Raw genomic sequence first — 19621 nt, forward strand, 5'->3', positions numbered from 1 at the left:
GAGAAGCCCTACGGCAGTGTTTCACCTCCTTCTCTTCTATCTAATTGATCAAAGTATTGGAGTCCATGGGCTTAGTTCTTCCCTTATATGCACATTCACAACTCCCAATGAACTAGTCAGAGTGGCACACGCTCAGCCAAGGGAATGATCAGGGCCATCAATTCAATGGAGATCTTGGAAATTATGAAACAAAACAAAAAGTCCACATTAAGAGTACATTCACGATTCTTTCCATTTCAGTCTTCATTCCTCTCAGCCCAGATATTCTTTATCAGGGAGTGTAACACAATCCCATTCTCATGATAATCCATTATCTCAGGCCATGTCTACACTAACAGGTTAGATAGACCCAGCTATGACTCTCAAGGATGTGAAAAATCTATATCCCTGAGTGTGATAGCTAATATAACTTAATCTCCAGTATAGACAGCGCTAAGCTGTTGGAAGAATTCTTCCATTGACCTATCTACTACCTTCTGGATAGGTGAATTACCTATGCCAATATGGACGTGTCTGCATAGCAGGGCTTAATTTGAAATAAGCTACACAGCTTGAACTACGTTAATTGGATAGCTCAAGTCAAAATAGCTTATTTCGACTTTTGGCATTGTCTACACGGCAGTTTTTTTTAAATAGAGCACTCTTCCCCTGACTTCCCTTACTCCTCATACAATGAGGTTTACAGAAGTCAAAGTAAGAAAACCGTTATTTTGAATTTATTTCAAAATAGTGGGCTTGCTGGGTAGATGTGCACTACATTATTTCAGAATTACTTGTTATTCTGAAACAACACTGCTGTGTGGACATAGCCTAAGAGAACCTCCTGTTGTTGTAGTAAGTGGCTGTGAAGCACAACAGTGGTACAGCTATAACTTTACAAATGTGCTACTATAGCATCTTAAGTGTGGACATAGCCTCAGTTTGCCATGGCACTTTTTCAAGGTCCTTTCATTCAAGTACTGCTTTGCCAGTTTAAGATTCACCAAAGAATGCTTTGTATTGGTTTTCAAAATTTGAAGATTGTCATCATGGGTATGCAAGTAATCTTGAGAAAACATTTGAGGAGAGAAGTAAACTTGAGTGAAGCATCTCTCAGTTGCTCAACATCAGAGGACTCTTTACACAAAATTGATCATTAACAATTTCTCTATGTACTGTAAAAAAGTACAAGATAAATCACATACATGCATTTGCATTGGTCTAAATTCATCAACTTGATGTTTCTTCTACAAAGGTCAGTAGTTTAATGTGTAATTTTGAGCACTGAAATTAAACAAGGCTTCAGAATTACAAGCCGATTACAAATGGACTGGACAAATATTAAAAGTATACAACAATTGTCACTAGAGTAGATGGCCACTATCTGGATAAAATAAATAGGCATTTTAAAAGCTCATATTATATAATCATAATAGCTGATTATGTAATTTGTGATTTTCTAATTGCACATTCTAGGTACATTTTCCTTTAAGAAAGTATTCCCCAGAAAGGAATTTTAGCCATAAAAAGCTACATTGAATTTGCACTAGAGATTTCATATAAGCCTCCAAAATTAATGGAAATCAGAGTTACAGTTGAAGTGAACCTCTTTGCTTAAAATCAAACTAGAACACCTTACAATTTGAAAATGTTTGCAGCAATAAATTACATTGCAGCTTTCAATTTATATTGATAAGATAGACAGATGCTGTAAACTGTTGTGCCAACTTATGCAGTGTTTTGTACAACAACGTGATTATACCTAGCACTCAAAGAGAGTGTGAATTCATAGGAATCCAGCACTTTGTTTAAAAAAAAAAAGAAAAAAGGAGACAGGTTTTTATTGGAGCATGAAGAATGCTACAGAGGTTTAAAGAATGAAATATAAAGTTACATGGCATAAAACTTATTATTAGGTAGAGAAAGGCAAGTTAATTAAGGGACTGATTCTGAGGTGCAAGTATCAAGCAGCCTCAGTGGTCACTCATTTTGGTACACATTGTTGGTACTTAGCACTAAGCAGAAAGTACTCAGCAGGATAATGTCCTGAATTCCCCACTAGAATATTCAAGAGGCATAGAACCTTTATTTTTGCTTCCACATAGTAGTTCAGATGTTCATTACAGTGTTCCAATTTTTAATATCCTATCTGAAGCACTGATGCTATCTAAGAAAATTGTTGGGTGAGTTTGAGAGAGCAAATAAAAAAATCAAACTAGCAGATATTTATTTTTCATTATTTTTATTTTTCAAAATTCATTTTGGATATCACACTGCTGTGACATTTCCCTGTAAGGAAATGTAGGTGTATTGACACAAACATTTCTGGTGTTCCTGAAATTTCTGATTGCAGCATTATATGGTCTCTACTTGAACCACATATGTGATCAGCTACAGTAAGGCTCCAACAGAAAAATAGAACAATATAGAGAGGGTACTGGATCAGCACTTTAGGAGGAATAGAGAATTGTATAACATGGGCAGGGGACAGGGATGGGGGAGGTGCCACCAGGCCGATGGCTGTACAGGTGTTAGGGCTGTTCCCTACTATGGCCCTCTGAGTGCAGAAGGTGAGGGCCCGCAAGAAAGCTTCAAAACTTGCCTCTGCAGGCACTGGTTACAAAAATTTCTCCCCAGCATTATAATACAAAGATTTTGGGGAACCATTGCCACCATCAAGTGCTTTTTGATCCCTAAAACCAGGGGTAAACACTTGAAATCACCCCCAGGGATACTCCAAGCTCTTTTGCCCCAAAAGAGCTTGAAAAAAAAAGAGAAAAACAAACTGTAGTCTCTGGTAGCTGACCCCTCAGTCAAAAGCATGCAGATACACATGGACAGACAGCCCTTCTAGGACACAACAATCAAATCATCACCTTAAAAAAAAGTGATATTTATTACAAAAGATAAACTTGAGAAAGCAAACTTGGCTGCTAGATGTTACAGAGAAGCTAAGAAAACAAATTAAAACACAAAGAAAAGTCTCAGCACAATGCTTAGATGGTAGTAAGTAGGGAGGGGAGGCATATAATCACACAGAGCAATTGAAACCAAATCACAAATTAAAAAAAATTACCCTTAACGTGACTGGATTCACCTTTTCCTTTACTTAGTCTTCCAATTATCTCTTTGTTCAGTCCGCTTCCAAGCTTTGAATTCCTTGTAGGCATGGTAGTCCTGCCAGGGTTTAAATCATTCTGTGCCTCTCAACTCCTGGTTTATCTCTCCCACACAAAGAAAGCAGGCAGGGAACCTATATCCAATTCAAATTTCAACCCTCTATCTCGATTGGTTCTTCTGGGTCCCCCGGACATCACTTTTGCTAACGACCTGAGCTTATCCCCTTAGTCACTGGTTGCTGGTCAGCATTCCTCCAGTCCATTACAACAGGTTTGAGCAAACCTAGAACTGGAAAGTGGCCAAAAAATAGACACTTAAAGAGGATAGTGATGGAGGAGTCATAGTTAACGAAGATTAAAAAAAAGGAAATTTAAATATGTATTAGCTAACATGTTCCATTAAAGTTTAAACATTTGCTATGGTTATATCGAAATAACTGGCTTGTAAGGGAATTTTTGTTGTAACAATCTTATTTCCCCATAGCTGTCGTTAGTTCTGCCTTTGTAGCCCCTTCTCAGTAGACTTGATACTCTTTTCAAGTACAGTGTGAAAATGAAGGTTAGGTAACCATGTAATCTGCCTGGAGACAGAAGATTATATAAAGCTTGTTCACCTGTCAACAGAATCTACCCACCCCAAAGGTAGACATGTACAGATACCATCCAACTCCCTACTTAGAGTCTTCTGGCTGCCAGTCCATAACCAGGCCAGTACCGCATTGCTTCCACATACCTGCTATCATACCTAGGTGATAAGCTAGGATAGGACTACAGTATGAGATTATTTTGAAATAAGTTATTTCAAAATAATAAATCCCAAAATAACTATTTCAAAATAAGCTTATTTCCCAAGGAAAGCATGAGTTACTATTTCAAAATAACTATCCCTTTATCTCTAAACAACAGGCTTGGAAGTGTATAGACACTGCTTGTTATTTCAAAATAAGGGAAGTTACTTAAAAATAACTCCCCAGTGTAGACATGCCCTCAATGACCACATTGTTCTATGCACAACAGTAAATCAAGAACAGAAGATCTAAGGAAAAAAGACCACAGCTCACCCCTGTGAAGACCATCCTGTGTTCCCAGGTTCCTGTATCCTTCAGTGTCCAGTGTTCCTCTCTCTTTTCTCCTCCAGTGGTTGTGTGTCCTCTTTATCAGCAAGGTCTGCTCGTGTTGTGAGCAAGACACAAGAAGTCATTCTTCCACTCTACTCTGCACTAGTTAGGCCTCAGTTGGAGTATTGTGTCTAGCTCTGGGCACCGCATTTCAAGAAAGATATGGAGAAATTGGAGAGGGTCCAGAGAAGAGCAACAAGAATGATTAAAGGTCTAGAGAATGTGACCAATGAAGGAAGGCTGAAAGAATTGGGGTTTTTTAGTTTAGAAAAGAGAAGATTGAGGGGGACATGACTGCAGTTTTCAGGTATGTAAAAGGGTGTCATAAGGAGAAGGAAGAAAACTTGTTCATCTTGGCCTCTGAGGATAGAACAAGAATCAATGGGCTTAAACTGCAGCAAGGGAGGTTTAGATTGGACATTAGGAAAAAGTTCCTAACTGTCAGGGTAGTCAAACACTGGAATAAATTGCCAGGAGGTTGTAGAATCTCCATCTGTGGAGATATTTAAGAGTAGGTTAGATAAATATCTATCAGGGATGGTCTAGACAGCATTTGGTCCTGCTATGAGGGCAGGAGACTGGACTCGATGACCTCTTGAGGTTCCTTCCAGTCCTAGTATTCTATGATTCTATGACATGATGTGTTAAGCAGTATTCCCTCTAAGCTGTGCAGCAGCACAGCTCCACAGTTGATTAATCAGCCCTGCATGGAGCTGACTGACTGGGTGGGACTGATTAATCACCTATGAAGCTGTGCTGCCAGGCAGCTTAGAGGAAACACTGACATTAACTCTGTTAATATTAAATAATATTAATATTATTTCTGTTTTATACCTTGTGCATAAGGTGTTGGGGGTTTCAAGGTTAAAGCCCACAATAATATTAACTGAGAGGTTTACTTCTTGTTGGGGTTATGTGGAGGTTCTTGTTTCAATAAATCTTGCTTGTTTGGTACCTTCTCCAACTTCCTTAGTTTCCTGTCAGTAGACAGAACAGCTAATAATAAAGGGGAAGAATGAGAGCAGGAAACTGAATTTTCATTGTTAATCTGTTCCTTTGGCTAATGGGGTGTGTTATGTATTTTAAACTGTGTAGGAAAAATGTGTAGATTTCATTCTATTTTAATGGGTTAACAATCAGAAAAAAAAGAGAGTCCTCTTTTTATATTATATTAAAATATTTTAAGTTCTTTTTAATAGTGGCCTCAATGTTATTTCTTTTGCATATATATCAGTGAATGAGTATACAAGGTGTCCAGAATTGTGTCTTTGAAAGACAAGCAGGAAAAGCAGTGGCTGTTGAATTTATGTCAAACTGTGTATATCATTTTAAGGCCAGTACGGCTATATATCTGGAATCTGCCTCTCATGAAGTAAAGTACAGTGACAAATTTTGGCTGACTCCATGTTTTGGAATTTTTCTGGTTACTGGCATACCCTTGGATTATCTCCTTCCATTTCTTTGCATTATTATTAGGCTTGGCAGATTTTTATTTTGAAAGATAATACTGATATTAAATGTTTTTTCAATTATTGGTTTACAATTTCACAATTCTAGAAAATTATGGGGAGTCAAACAATAATTGTTTTATTAAAGTAGATGTTTAGATTCAAATGTTAAAAGACTTTATCATTCTTGAATCACAAATTGTCATCATCATGTCAAAAAATACGAAGTAAATACCTTTAAATCAAGCTCCAGTAACTTTTTAATCAGCATTTCTGTTACTTTTCCTATCTGTAAATGTCAATTGTTATATAAAGAAATATTTTTTCATTGGTTTGTGTGAGTATAATGAAATTGACATTCACAGATACAAATTCGGTCCTTCTAAACCTATTTATAATACAGTGAGGGTATGTCTACACTACAGTGTTATTTCAAAATATCTAATTTCAAAATAGCTTATTTTGAAATAACACATCTACACACAAAATGCATTTTGAAATAGCTTATTGGATGCTGAATCGCATTAAGGGCAGCTGAAACCACTTCTGGCAGGGCATCAGGTCAGGAGTTACTTTGTGTGGCTGCTGCCTGAGGCTATCTGAGGCCTGTGCTTAAAGGGACCCCTCAGACAGATGGTTCTCAGATTTCTCTACTTGCTTGCCTACTTCACTGAGGGACAGAAAAGGATTTTTTTCCCTGAGTGCTCTGGTTGCCCTCACTTGGGACACCACAGCACTCTGCACCATGGAGCCGAAGCGGCCCTTGGACACTCTCGTGCTTCTTTTGGATGTGTTGCTGCAAGCCTGGCAGCACTTTCTGGAGGCTTCCCCATAGCATGTGCTGCAGCCTGACCCCCAGGCTGTCCTCCTGAACCCCCTAGAGTACATGGAGGAGCAGCTGCAGCTCCTGGATGCCAGCATGCCCTGCCGCATCTGGCGTCTGGACACCAACACTGATTGGTGGGACCACGTTGTCCTGGAGTGCTGGGGATACCAACAATGGACCCAGAACTTTAGGATAAAGGACACCTTCCTCGAGCTCTGTGAGTGGCTCACCCCTGCTCTGCAGCGACAGGACACGCACATGAGGCCCACTATTCCCCTCCAGAAGCGTGTGGCCATTGCCCTCTGGAAGCTCTCCATGCCAGATAGCTACTGATCCATGAGGAACCAGTTCAGCATGGAGAGATCCACCATCAGAGCAGTGCTCATGCAGGTATGGCAGTCTCCAGCTGCTGTGCTGGGGGAGTGGGTGCAAGGAGGGGATGGGCTGCTGTAGGGAAAAGGGGGGGAGGTGGTGCAAGTCCCCTCCACAGGAGGGTTTGGTCTGTCCTGCCTGCACTAAGTACTGCCCGCGGAGGCCAGGATTTCAAAATAACAGCTGTTATTTTGAATAGTTATAGTTATTTCAAAATAACGGCTGTTATTTAGAAATAACTTTGCTGTGTAGACATACCCTGAGTGAAAAAGTTCCCCTTTTTGTTACCCATCACTTTCTTTCCCACATACTAAAGAACACACACTTATTTTTTTAACAAAATTACAGTGCTAATTATGTTAATTGAGGTCCCAACATTATTGAATTTTTATCATCCAAAAATCTCACAAAGCGATCGAAATGTATTTACTGTTATTACTTTAAGCTATTCATATATTATGTTACACCTGAATTGTGTTCAACAGAGTTCAAAAAGGCAGCAGTTTATTATATCCTCTTGTCTGTCTTTGTGCCAATTCAGAACAATGGGTCTCAATCATTATTGGGTCCTTTGGGGGCTATTAAAATATATTACAAGAATATTCATTAGACTGAAAAACAACCTGACATATTCCAATATAGTATTTCAATCATTAGTCACAGCTCTGCACTGGGGATTGTGCTGTTCAATTACAGTGGGCATAAACAATGGAAGGAATTATTGGAAGTTACAATACAACCTGAAGCAACCTGGCAGAAACCATGCCTGTGCTATCTCCCCTCAATGGGACAGTGTGCCACACTTTTTTCTGCATCCTTTGGAATGACACACATCCCTGAATCCAGCAAAGTAGATAGTGTACTTGTGACCAGCTACTTTGTGGGAGAAGAAAGGAGAGAAAAAAGCTTGCATCATCTGTAAAGTAAATGTTGAAAATGTAAATCTTAAAAAATTGGCTCAGGTCTGTAGCTATGAAGAGTTTTATTTTCCCCACATGTATCCAGTAAGAATTGTCAATACACATTCTAACTCAAATTAGAACACGGGAATAGTTTAGCGTTAGTAGACATTTTGATTGTTCTACTTGATAGAAGGCAGCTTAGAATGTTGGGGATGTCAAGGTATGCCCCAGATTAATTTACAACTTGATAAAATTTAACCCTCAACAAATCTAAAATCTTTTGGAAGTCCAGAATGTTATGAAATCCTTGGTAGAGGATAGTGTGTTGTCCTATTTACCACAAAATGTGGAATGAACACCTATGTGGAACCCAAGAACACCTACACTGTTAAATAGTTTCATTTTTTTTTTTACTATTATAGCACATTACAAACTTTATTCTGGCCATGTCTACACTAGTGAGCTTACAGTGACACAGATTTACCTATGTACCTGCACTGGGGCAAGCTCACTCACATAGCTGGTCTATGCTGATGGGAGATAGCTCTTCTCCACGAGCATCAGTAGCTATGTCAGCAGGATAAACACTTGCACCAACACAGGACTATCCACACCAGCATTTTTGTTCATGTAATTTACATCAGTAGGGAGGGTTCACTCCCCAAGTAAATTGGTATACCAACAAAACTGGCCTTAGTTAGGTATTACAACACCCTATGAGTTATGAAAATATCATCCCAGGGATGACTGAAAAAATTCTATAAATTATCTTTAAGTCAATAACTCAGTTTTCTATCAAACAATTATAAATGTATGTGTTTTATTTGGGACAAAAAGTGTGTGGAACGAGGTGTACAGGTAGTTCGGAATAGGAAGCCTAATCCAAACTACCTAGTTCGTGCCGCCTGTAGCCTCGGGCACGGAGTCCAAACTAGCGGACATTTAAAAATGGCGGCGCCCGGCAACATGCAAATGAAGCCCAGGAAATTCAAATCCCGGGTTTCATTTGCAACTCCGGTTGCCTACATTAACCACCCTAGTTCGAACTAGGGTGGTAGTGTAGACATGCCCTCCGTTACCTCATATCCTCATTTTTCACTGCAAACTGGGCTCTCTACCTGAACTTTTTTTCCCCAAAGATACATGATGGTTAAGGCCTCCCATACTAACTCCCCTCAGTAAGAGGGAAAATCCGTGGCACACAGGATTTCTGGAAGACGTAGCCTGACCAATTGTCTGGTGAGCTGCAGCCTGGCAGTATTTCCAAATAGAAATATTTCATTTGTGGCATGTGGGGTATTGTGTTTTTGTTGTAGCTTTTGTTTTTGCAAAGAAGTAAATTATTTTCATGGGTGATAAAAAGCCATTTTCTGATCTGTTCTTGAAGAACAGATCAGAATTTGCAGAGAAAACTGTTAAGACAAAATAGGGACTTGTAAATGGCTTGTCCAAGATCACACACCCCGAGCCTGAGTTAGAACTATGATTATTACACCAGTTTTTATACCTAATGTATTAGGCCACACTAAACTCCAATTTTCTCAATGGTAAAATGGAGATAACATTGCTTTCCTACCTCTTATGTAATAAAAAGCTGTCTCAATTTCCTGACATTCACATTTATTGGTGGATGATTTAATAACATAAGCAAATGGAATGCTCAAAAAACTAATCACAATAAAGATGCAGGACCTTTGTCAGACCATTAATAATATGTGAAAGCATTCAATAACATTTTTAAAAAATAGAAGTAGTTTTGTCTTTTTTTGTTCCCTTTGTCAAATATATGGTAGCTTTTGGTCCCTTTGTTCCATTAGAACACTACAAAAAGTCCCTATTTCTAGTTCTGATAGAATCCCTGTTCAGGAAAACAAATACAAAATATTTATCAATTGTATTCTGACATCTTATGTGTGGCTTTAGAATGCTTAGAGGATTTACTTCAAGTAACAGTGTCAACATTCAAATGATTATATGAAACTTATCTAAACAGTCTGAGATCTTCCTTTCACTGTCTTCAGTGATATTTAATTATAGTCAGAGTCAGTCTCTTAGGTCGAGTATACCCTGGTGGAAAGGTCAAGTCAAATCCCATATAGTCTACGATTTCTAAAGGTCAGAGACACTTCAAATTAATTGTTTTACCCATTGCTAACCACTCTCCCTGCACCTCCATCTTGAAGCAGTGATGTCCAAAAATGCATGTGATTTATTTTTAAGGACAGCAGCTAGTCCAGCAGAGATTGCCAGAACTCCTGAAATTTTCGGAGGCTTTGATTTAATTTTAAGATTCAAGTAAAATTGGCTTTGCATTTTTGGGGGGCAAGGAAGGATTGGTTTTAAAAAACCCTACCCTTGCCCCTTTAAGAGATGAAAGGCTAGGTGAGGAGGAAGGAAGAAGATATAAAATGAAGTCAAATAAATTCTGCATAACAGTTTTGCTGAAGAATGCCAAGCTACAGACAGAGGAGTTTGATTTACTGAGAGGAATAGTTGCTGAGCAGGACTGAGGCTTGATCTAAATTCTTTCAGAGGTTCCTCATGGAGTTCTCCCTCTTCCCAACTCTTCTTCTATGTGTCTCTCCTCCTCCTTCCCCATCCCCTTCCCAGAAAGAAGGATCTGGCCCCAACTCATCCATAAGAACACAGACTCCTTTAAGTATAAAGGTAGATGACATACAGTTATATTTTTCACATTGCAAAATGCTCAGATTTTTGAGTAACATGTAAATAAATAATTGGGGTTTCAAATATTAAAAAGTCCTAATAATTCTGAGGGCAGGTCCTCAGCCTGTGTAAACTTTTCATAGCTTGGTTGACATCACTGGAACTTAGAAAATTCACACCTGATGAAAATCTGCCCCCAGCGTGAAATCCTGTAGCCATTGAAGTCAAAGGGAGTTTTGTTATTAATTTTGATAAGGCTAGGTTTTTACCCTTAGACTCCACTGAAATCGCCAACATAGCAGATGTATTCTGCCTTGCCACAGCCGAATGTAATTTTAGTTTGTACCGTTTTTTTGAAATGTTGTAGATTTGTCTGTTTGTCTACCGTGCAGCCTGTATTATTTTATATTATAAAGCAGTTCTTTTATTGCTCCAGCTATTTTTTCCAAACTTATTTTCTTTACTTCTATTCATTCCCATTGCAAGCAACAAAAATCGATAATGAAGGTGCAAGTCATTACCAGAAGAAAATCAAAAATGGAACTCTAGATGTCTCAGAACAGGAACAGAAAAGCAAACTCTTTGCTCTATTGATGGCAATTTCTTGTCACTTTTAGCATCAAGATGTTTCTTTCAGATGGGAGACAAGCAAAAGCAGGAAAAAAGTACTTTCAATACTCAATTTGAAAACATAAAAAAAATAATTAAAATCAACAGGTCACAAGGTGTTAGCCAGTGCAGCATTTTCTGCTATTGGAACTTTAGTTTAAGGGCTTGCTCTACATCTGTAGACTGTATGCTCTAACTATAATTGTATCTCTGCTCTGAAAGGCTTAGTTTTGTTTTATGCACAACAGTTATAAAAATTTATTGCAAATTAAATTATTTTGAAACAAAGAGGTATTGATCCTTGTACCTCTTATAGTCATTTTTAAGATCCCACGATTACATTCTTATCTGACAGAAAGACATAACACAGTAATGCTATTGGGACAAAGTTAGAGTTGTACATCAATAGCAGAATGTGAGTGTGATGTACTGAACCACAAAGTAGCATGCTATAACCCCATATCTATCATTTGTATGAGGTTGTGATATTTCAGACATAGCATGCCCATTTAAGACACCATTTCAAAGGTTATCATCTATGGAAACTCATTGTTCTGTTAAAAATATGTATGCAATTAGTGTCTATGAGACATCAAAGTATACCCCACTGTGTTTCCAACTAGAGCATAAGATTCCCATTTCTTGGTGAATAACAGCTTCACCGAGCCAGGTGCAACAGCTCAGGACATTTGTAAGAAACTATATTGCTGACTGAGATGCAGCTCACACAAAAGTAAAGTCAGTTCAGTGACTACTCTGGCAAATTTAGCAGGGCCAAGGATAGAAATAAATGGTGGCTTAGACCTGCTGAGGAGAAGAAATGGCCTTCCCATCGATAAATGTTCAATGAAAGTGAAAAATAGACTTGGACATACTATTGACTTGGAAAGAATGAAATATTTTAATTTACACTTCATACCAGTCCATGACATTGATGACAGGCTCTACTGACATTTAAAATGCATTCCAGAAATAGTGGTGAAATGTCTTTTTGCTGTCCTGGTAGTTGTGACAATGCTTCAATAATGATGAAGAAGCAACAGAAGTCTCAAACTATTTCGAGTGAAATTTGAATGATTCAAGTGTAGATTAGACAGTCACCTGTCTCCCCCAAGGGTTAAACCTGGAATATGAGCCCTTAGAACTTTTTAGTGTATCTCTGCTAGCACACAATGAAAGGGGAGTTCTCTCTGGAAAAAGGAAAGTGCAGATGTCTATCAGATGATGGAGTCTATTGCTACACTACAAGAGCGGCTGTTGGAATTTGGCATGGGCTTTGACATTTTTCTGGTAATGCAGACACTGTGGAGAGTGAGTCTGGTCCAACAGAAAGACAAAAGACAGCCAGAGGTCACAATTTATGTGAAGCTAAAAAAAAAAGAGCCAGAGGCAGTTCATTTTCAGTTAGTGAAAAAGAACCAATTCACAAGCTGTATGTGCCATTATTTCTAGATTTGACAATATGCTACTGCAGCAAGATGACTCCTAGAATGATAAAGTACATAAACTACAGCCAGCATTGATGAACCTATCTAGCAGAGATAGAGTTTGGATGTTTGATGATCTCCTTAGTGATCACTCGGGGAAAGGATGGCCTCTCTTGTCATTGGGGGGGTCACAGTAGAAGATTCAGACAATGTGATGCAGCAATATTTACTGGTTTTGCAGCATGACAGATAATTGAGAAGCAAGGCTTTAAGAGATGGCTTACATTTGGCATATTATTGCCAAGATAAAGGGATTTTTATCAAAAAAGTCTGGCACAAAAGACTCATTGTGCAGTTGGGTTGCGCTTTGCTCAATAAAAGTAGAATTCAACATATGAAATTGAAAAATCTCCTGGAGAATTTGTCTGCTGTCACCCCAAAGAGCAGAAATCATTAATTGTTCATGGGCCTTATTTGCATCAAGCCATCACTGTTTTACTTCTCTCTTGTATCTTCAAGAGAATGAAGTATTGAAAAGTTTTGTCAACAGGTGTCACATAGCTGATGGAGCTAGCCATTGAGAAACCACAGTTCAGGCTGCTGTCATACGTATCAGAATATATTTTCTTTCTCCCACACTCTAATGCTTTCTGTAAAAGCTTATTCAGCATGGTCATAAAAACTCCACTTAGGTTCACATTTCATTGGAGAAGATCAATCAGTGGAAGGACATGCTACAGCTGGTGCATATGCTAATCACAATGGCATCAGAAACCATCTCAGTGTAGTGATGTTATAAAAAAAAAATCAATGTATTCAAGAATGCACTGTGCAAAGAGGGGGGTCACCTTCTAGTGATCTAATCCAAAAGGCCAGCTCAGCAATATGGATGGCAGGGAAGGCATACAGTGTAATTAAAATGCTGTCTTACTGAGTGTGCTGCATCTATATGAGCAAGAAAGCACTTTAAAATTCATGTTCATTTTATTGGTGCTATCATAACAATGTACCTATTACCTATACAGAGAGTAGTTCATGTGAGGTTTTTGGTTCTTGTTTTAAATCTGAAGAGTACCATATTAATTTCCTGTCAGATAGGAGAGAATGTGAGAATTTAAAGTGCTTTTATTTTTCTGCTCATTTGAATGTTAGATGTTACAGACCATTTCAGCCGTCAGAGGCTATGCCTAATAGCACCTCTTAAAGCAAAGGCCCATACCTGTATTTTGCTGTCACTTAAACAGGTGAAAATGAGTGTTACTGGGAACAGAATTAGACCCATGTGTGCATATATATAAACCACATATTTAATTTCACTGCAGTATCATGAGCTGAATCTATTATATATTATGCCTAACAAAATAGTTGTATATTTAAATAAAAATGGCAGGAAATTCACGTAGTTATACCTCTACTCATAAAATGACATCAATGCCTCAGTATAAAAGTGGTTTAACAGTAGATTATCTGGATTCATTCCCTACTTCATGAAGGATTTAAATTTACCCAGACCAGAAGGCCAGAACAATGCACATGGACCACATAAGTGCTATTTTGGGGGAGGAGAAGAGCTCAGGCCTCACTGCAGTAAATGAAAAAAAAAAAAAAAGACGTGAGAGCACTGATCCCACAATTTGGCTGCAGGCATTGTTCATCTGAAGGATTTCTCCTCCCCTCCCTTCCCCCCCTCAAGCATGGATTAACCAAGCAACAGCACATACAAAAAAGCAACAAGATACCTGATCCTGAAAGGGGGCAAAGCACCTCCTCGGAGATGAGATACACCCTTAAATTTCCATTGATTTCAATGAAGCTTAAATTGATCTTGAGCATAAGTGGTTTAGCTCAATTGGGGACACAAATCTTTCTACATCTTCCTTGTTTTCTTATTGAAGTGCAAAGGGGACCATCCCCACATGAAAATGCATCACTTTAAATCAATAGTCTTTGGTAGGAAGCTCAGTAATCTATAAACAAGCCCCTGAGTCATCCAGTTGCTTGGTGGGCAGGGATGGGAGGGATGAGAGAAAGCCACACGCTTTAAACGGAAGTTTGTTTTCTCAGATATGAGCTGAAAAGCAAAATACATAAACTTAAAATGTAATGTCCATTTAACAGTTAAGACTGGTAACAAAAAAAAAGTCTCTAAATGTATTCACGACCTGTTTTCTGTCACCATTCTGAAAATGTTACTTTACATTTGTAACACAGGAATTGTATTGATCTGAACCATATCCATCAAAGTTATGACACACTATGTATCATTAACACTCTATAATTTGAAGCAGACCCACATGCTTGTTGCATTCATGCTGCTTTTTGTGCTTCTTTCATCGGTCACATTAGGTCTTTTTTTTGCTATGGATTTCACACTAAGGGAGCACTTTTTCAATACTTAGCATCCAATCCATGCATAAATCCAATTGTTATCTAAGATTTCCTGTCTATTCTGCCATGCACAGTGCAGAAAATTTCCCCACAAGAATTGATTTGAATTAAAGTAGAGCCTTCCAGTACTATAATAGATATCCTAGAATCAAAATGCCAGTGTCAGTATGTCTTTTTGGCACTTTAGAGGCCATATATTCTCTTCCCCAAAAGTAGTTGTTCACAGGCAAACTTCTGCAATACTTACATTCCACTTTAATTCGAATTTCACCTAAGCAGAGGCCCAGAAAAAGACTCTTCTTAACACTTATCTTGGTTGTGGGATTGCCCATAAGTAGACTCGCCTCACAGGTTCATTGTGTATTTGGACAACATGGAAATGGGACAAGACTAGCTTGTACACCAGCCTATGGACAATTGAACATTAGAAGAAGACCACAAATTGGCCAGGGAAGAAGTTGTAGATTTGCATTTTCACTGAGTCAATGGCTTTGGTACCTCCCACAACCAACAGTGAAAGGTTGTAGCCCTTATTCCAGACCATGGAATAGAAAAGCAGAAGCAAGGAGAACTATGCACCAGCCCTACATCCTGGCTTTGGTTTGGGGGATGAGTTTGGCCTCATCTACCTCCTCTTCATGCCTCCCTCACAAACCCAAATGGGTTTTCTAGTTTGGTACACAAGCTTTATACAAATTTCAGTGGTTCTACTCTGTAATAAATACCCTGTTGTAAATGGGTGGACCTCAGTCATTCTGAGTATGGACACATCCATGGCTGTGTCTAGACTGGCCAGTTTTTCTGGAAAACCATCCGCTTTTCCGGAAAAACTTGCCAGCTGTGTACACTGGCCGCTTGAATTTCCGCAAAAGCACTGACTTCCTACTGTAAGAAATCAGTGTTTTTTGTGGAAATCCTATGCTGCTCCCGTTCGGGCAAAAGTGTAGACAGCTGAGATTTGTTTTCTGCAAAAAAGCCCCGATCGCGAAAATGGCGATCGGGGCTTTTTTGCGCAAAAGCACATCTAGATTGGCCATGGACGCTTTTCCGCAAAAAGTGCGTTTGCGCTTTTCCGTTAAAACGGAAAACTTTTCTGTTAAAAGCATTTCCGGAAAATCATGCCAGTCTAGACGTAGCCCATGAGTATTCCTAAGCATTTTAGTGCAAACAGTTATTAAGGTACTATACTGCACTTCCAAATGTGGCAGAATTCAGCCTGATTGAAACCCAGCAGTCCTAACACCCATTCAGAAAGGTCTTGTGAAGAGAAAGGCACCCCTCCTTCCCAGATAACCTCCATTCTTCAATCTCCCTGGCTCAATCTATGCCTGTCAGAGAGGTAAATTCTTCAAATAGCTCTTGACTAAATGCAATAGCCACTGTTGTGGAACATCGCTCAGGCTGATTGACAGTACCTAGCTAGTGAAATTGAAGAGAGACATAATTACGAAGTTCATCCCCGGCACGATAGGATTATGTATATTATGACTAAATAGTACTATGTTTCCATGAATAATTCCTTTTTTTCTATTTACAGAAATATAGAAGTTGGGGAAGGCATCTTTGAGTCATCTAGTGTGTACCACCGCTGGTCCATAATTATTACTTACAATATCATTTCTACTTCATTGGGGCTCTTTCTGTGTTTCTTTCCCCAAACATACAAATGTCTCCCTTTGATCTCCTTTTCTTTTTATTGACCTCTTTTCTTATTTTCTTTGATTCTCTCCTTGACTTGTTTTTCTAAGTCATTTTTTACCTTGCAGCTTTCTGCATTTACTGTAGTCTTACCTATGTTTTATTAATAAATCTCTCATCATCATTTATCCTCCTGAGTAGCTGTACTTTCCATTCCAGCTATCCCACCTGCTCTATAAGATCTCTAATTGTTAAACATCCATCACACAGAAAATTCTAGTTCTCCCATTGTTCACAAATGCATACATGGAGCAGAGCTGACAGGCCAGCTCGTTTAAGAAAACCTTGTACAGAAAGGTCAAAAAGAAAACAATTTTTCCAGATATAACCAGAATAAGAACTACTTCTACCATACAAGGCACAACAGGGGACTACAAAATATCAAGGGCAGCAAGTATTTAGAAGATGCTTAATTTGAGATTGATTTGGGACTGGGAGGGGCACACATATTTCAGCTTGCCATTGCAAGAAAAAATCTAAAAATGACACTATGCAATACATATCTTTAGAATTACCAAATATTATACCACATATATATAGATATGCGTATATAGATGGCCTGCAGATTTGTCTTTCCATGTCACTAGGCCTGTCTGTTCTTGCCCGGGCAGTTAAATGAGTTCCTGTCAGTGACTGAAATCATTATTGCATGAATGATGTCAGTCAGCCAGCCAGAGGATCAATGCAGGCTCTACTTTTGTTAAATATGCAACAATGAGTCTTAAAAATTGAATGCAATATATATTATTATGAGGGTTTATTTTCTTTGAAGATCCACCTAAATCTGCCTAGCAGACATAATAGGCAAGCAAGAAACATACCACGATATTATGGCACATGGTCAAAAACCATGCACCAGATTTTCTCCTGTGGGAAAAGGCACTCTGTTCTGCTGAAATGGCCAGCCCAGACAATACTTACAGCTGCTGCCAGGCACTTATAAAGTTCTGCCACTGGCTTAGGATCCTTCATAGGCCACACGCCACTAGAAGTTTGTTGTGTCAGATCTTTATTCCATCATACCTCTTCTCAATCCCCAACAGGCTGCCTATTTTCTGACAGCCCTATTACCCCAGCTGGAAGACAGGGGAAAAGAAGAAGACACAGAGGAAGGAGATCTCCCTGACAAAGGAATTCTCTGCTGGGAATTTGCAGCTGCTTGCATTATGTAATCCAGCTAGTGAAGCTGGTCCCAAGTATCTCTAGCACTGAAAACAATACACCTGAACTCCTGGGAGTACATTATTCAATTTAGCAAGTATATTTGTTACTGTCTCAATGGAGAAGATAAATTTAAGCTATAAAATTATGGTCCATAACCATACAGGACTGTCCCTGGTTTGCCAAAATTAAAGGAGGTAAAAAAGGCAGAGTCTGTACAATTTGGAAATGTAGACAATCCCTTGCCACTCAGAGTCACAGGAAAACTAAAAACTTCTAGGGATGCCAGCAGATGCTTTCCCTTCATAAACGAAAAAAAACCCACCTAGACAGAATGAGGAAGGTAAAGAAGAAACCCAAGCAATTTACAGACAAGTATAAATCCTTGTCTACTTTCATAGCAGTGTGTAGAGTACAGGAACAATACATGTAGCTACATGCTACAGTGAAAGCAGGCTGCATTCACATGTCTTGGTGATGTGACTAAAGTGCTCAATGCTTTCTTGGCCTCTGTCTTCACAGACAAGGTCAACTCCCAGACTAATGCACTAGGCAACACAGTATGGGAAGGAGGTGGGCAGTCCTTAGTGGGAAAGAACAAGTTAGAAACTATTTAGAAAAGCTAAACATACACAAATCCATGGGTCCAGATTTAATGCATCTGAGGGTACTGAGGGAGTTGGCAAATGTCATAGCAGAGCGTTTGGCCATTATCTTTGAAAACTCGTGGAGATCGGGTGACTGGAAAAAGGCAAATGTAGTGCCCATCTTTAAGAAAGGAAAGGAGGACAGTGATGGGGCGGCAACCAGCACGGCCGCACCCCACACTCCCGCTAGCCCCAGGCCCCGGGAGGAGGAATGCACCCCGGGGCTGGACGGTGTGTTTAAGCCTCCCGGCCGGGAGGCAGCTGGGGGGAACGGCCGGAGGCAGCACTGGCTCAAGCCAGCACTGGCGGATGATGTCACCGGCGTCCCACCACAAGGGGCAGGGGCGCGACGCCCGGGAGACGCTGGTCAGGAGCTGAGCATGGACGCGGTGGCAGGAGATTCAAAAGGGGGCCAGGAAGGCTCCCAGGGTATATCTATACTACCACCCTAGTTCAAACTAGGGTGGTTAATGTAGGCAACCGAAGTTGCAAATGAAGCCCGGGATTTAAATATCCCGGGTTTCATTTGCATCTTGCCAAGCGCCGCCATTTTTAAAGCCCCGGTAGTTCGGACTCCGTGCCCGTGGCTACACGCAGCACGGAGTAGGTAGTTCGGATTAGGCTCTCTAATCCGAACTACCATTACTCCTCGTGGAACACCACCTCCCTGAGTCTTTGGAAGAGGCGGTGACCCTAATGGAACACTTCCTCGCTGCGGAGGACGAGGTGGGATGGAAGCCGATGCCTGTCCCAAAGGAGGTCAGGAAGGGCGGAGAGGACACCCCTAAGGCTGCGATGACTCCCCAGCTGGGGTACGGGCAGAGGAACCTGCCAAGCCAAGCCCCAGAGAGAAGACTAGCCCCCCCGATGGAAACGGCTGGAGGAGGACGGAGGTACCGTAGGGGGACTGGAGCAGAACCCAAAACAAGAGGAAGGAACGAGGGGCGCCTGCTACCAATGTGGACAGGAAGGGCACTTCAAAAAGGACTGCCCCCTAATGGACTGCACGTTCGGCCAAGGACGAGCCGGGAAGGTAACGGAGGGCAAGAGGGACCACGCGCAAATAACGCGAAGGATCCAGGTTAATAACAGGTGGGTGGAAGCGGTGCTGGACTCAGGCTGTGGGCAGACAATTATTCGGGCAGACATTATCCACCCCGTAAAACCACAGGGACTGCAAGTATATATGAGGTGCATTCATGGGGACATCCATTCCTACCCCACAACCTGGATAAAGATCCAAGATGGGGGGAAGAAGGG

Source organism: Pelodiscus sinensis, chromosome 6 (genome assembly GCF_049634645.1).
Source record: "Pelodiscus sinensis isolate JC-2024 chromosome 6, ASM4963464v1, whole genome shotgun sequence".
NCBI classification, from domain to species: Eukaryota; Metazoa; Chordata; order Testudines; family Trionychidae; genus Pelodiscus; species Pelodiscus sinensis.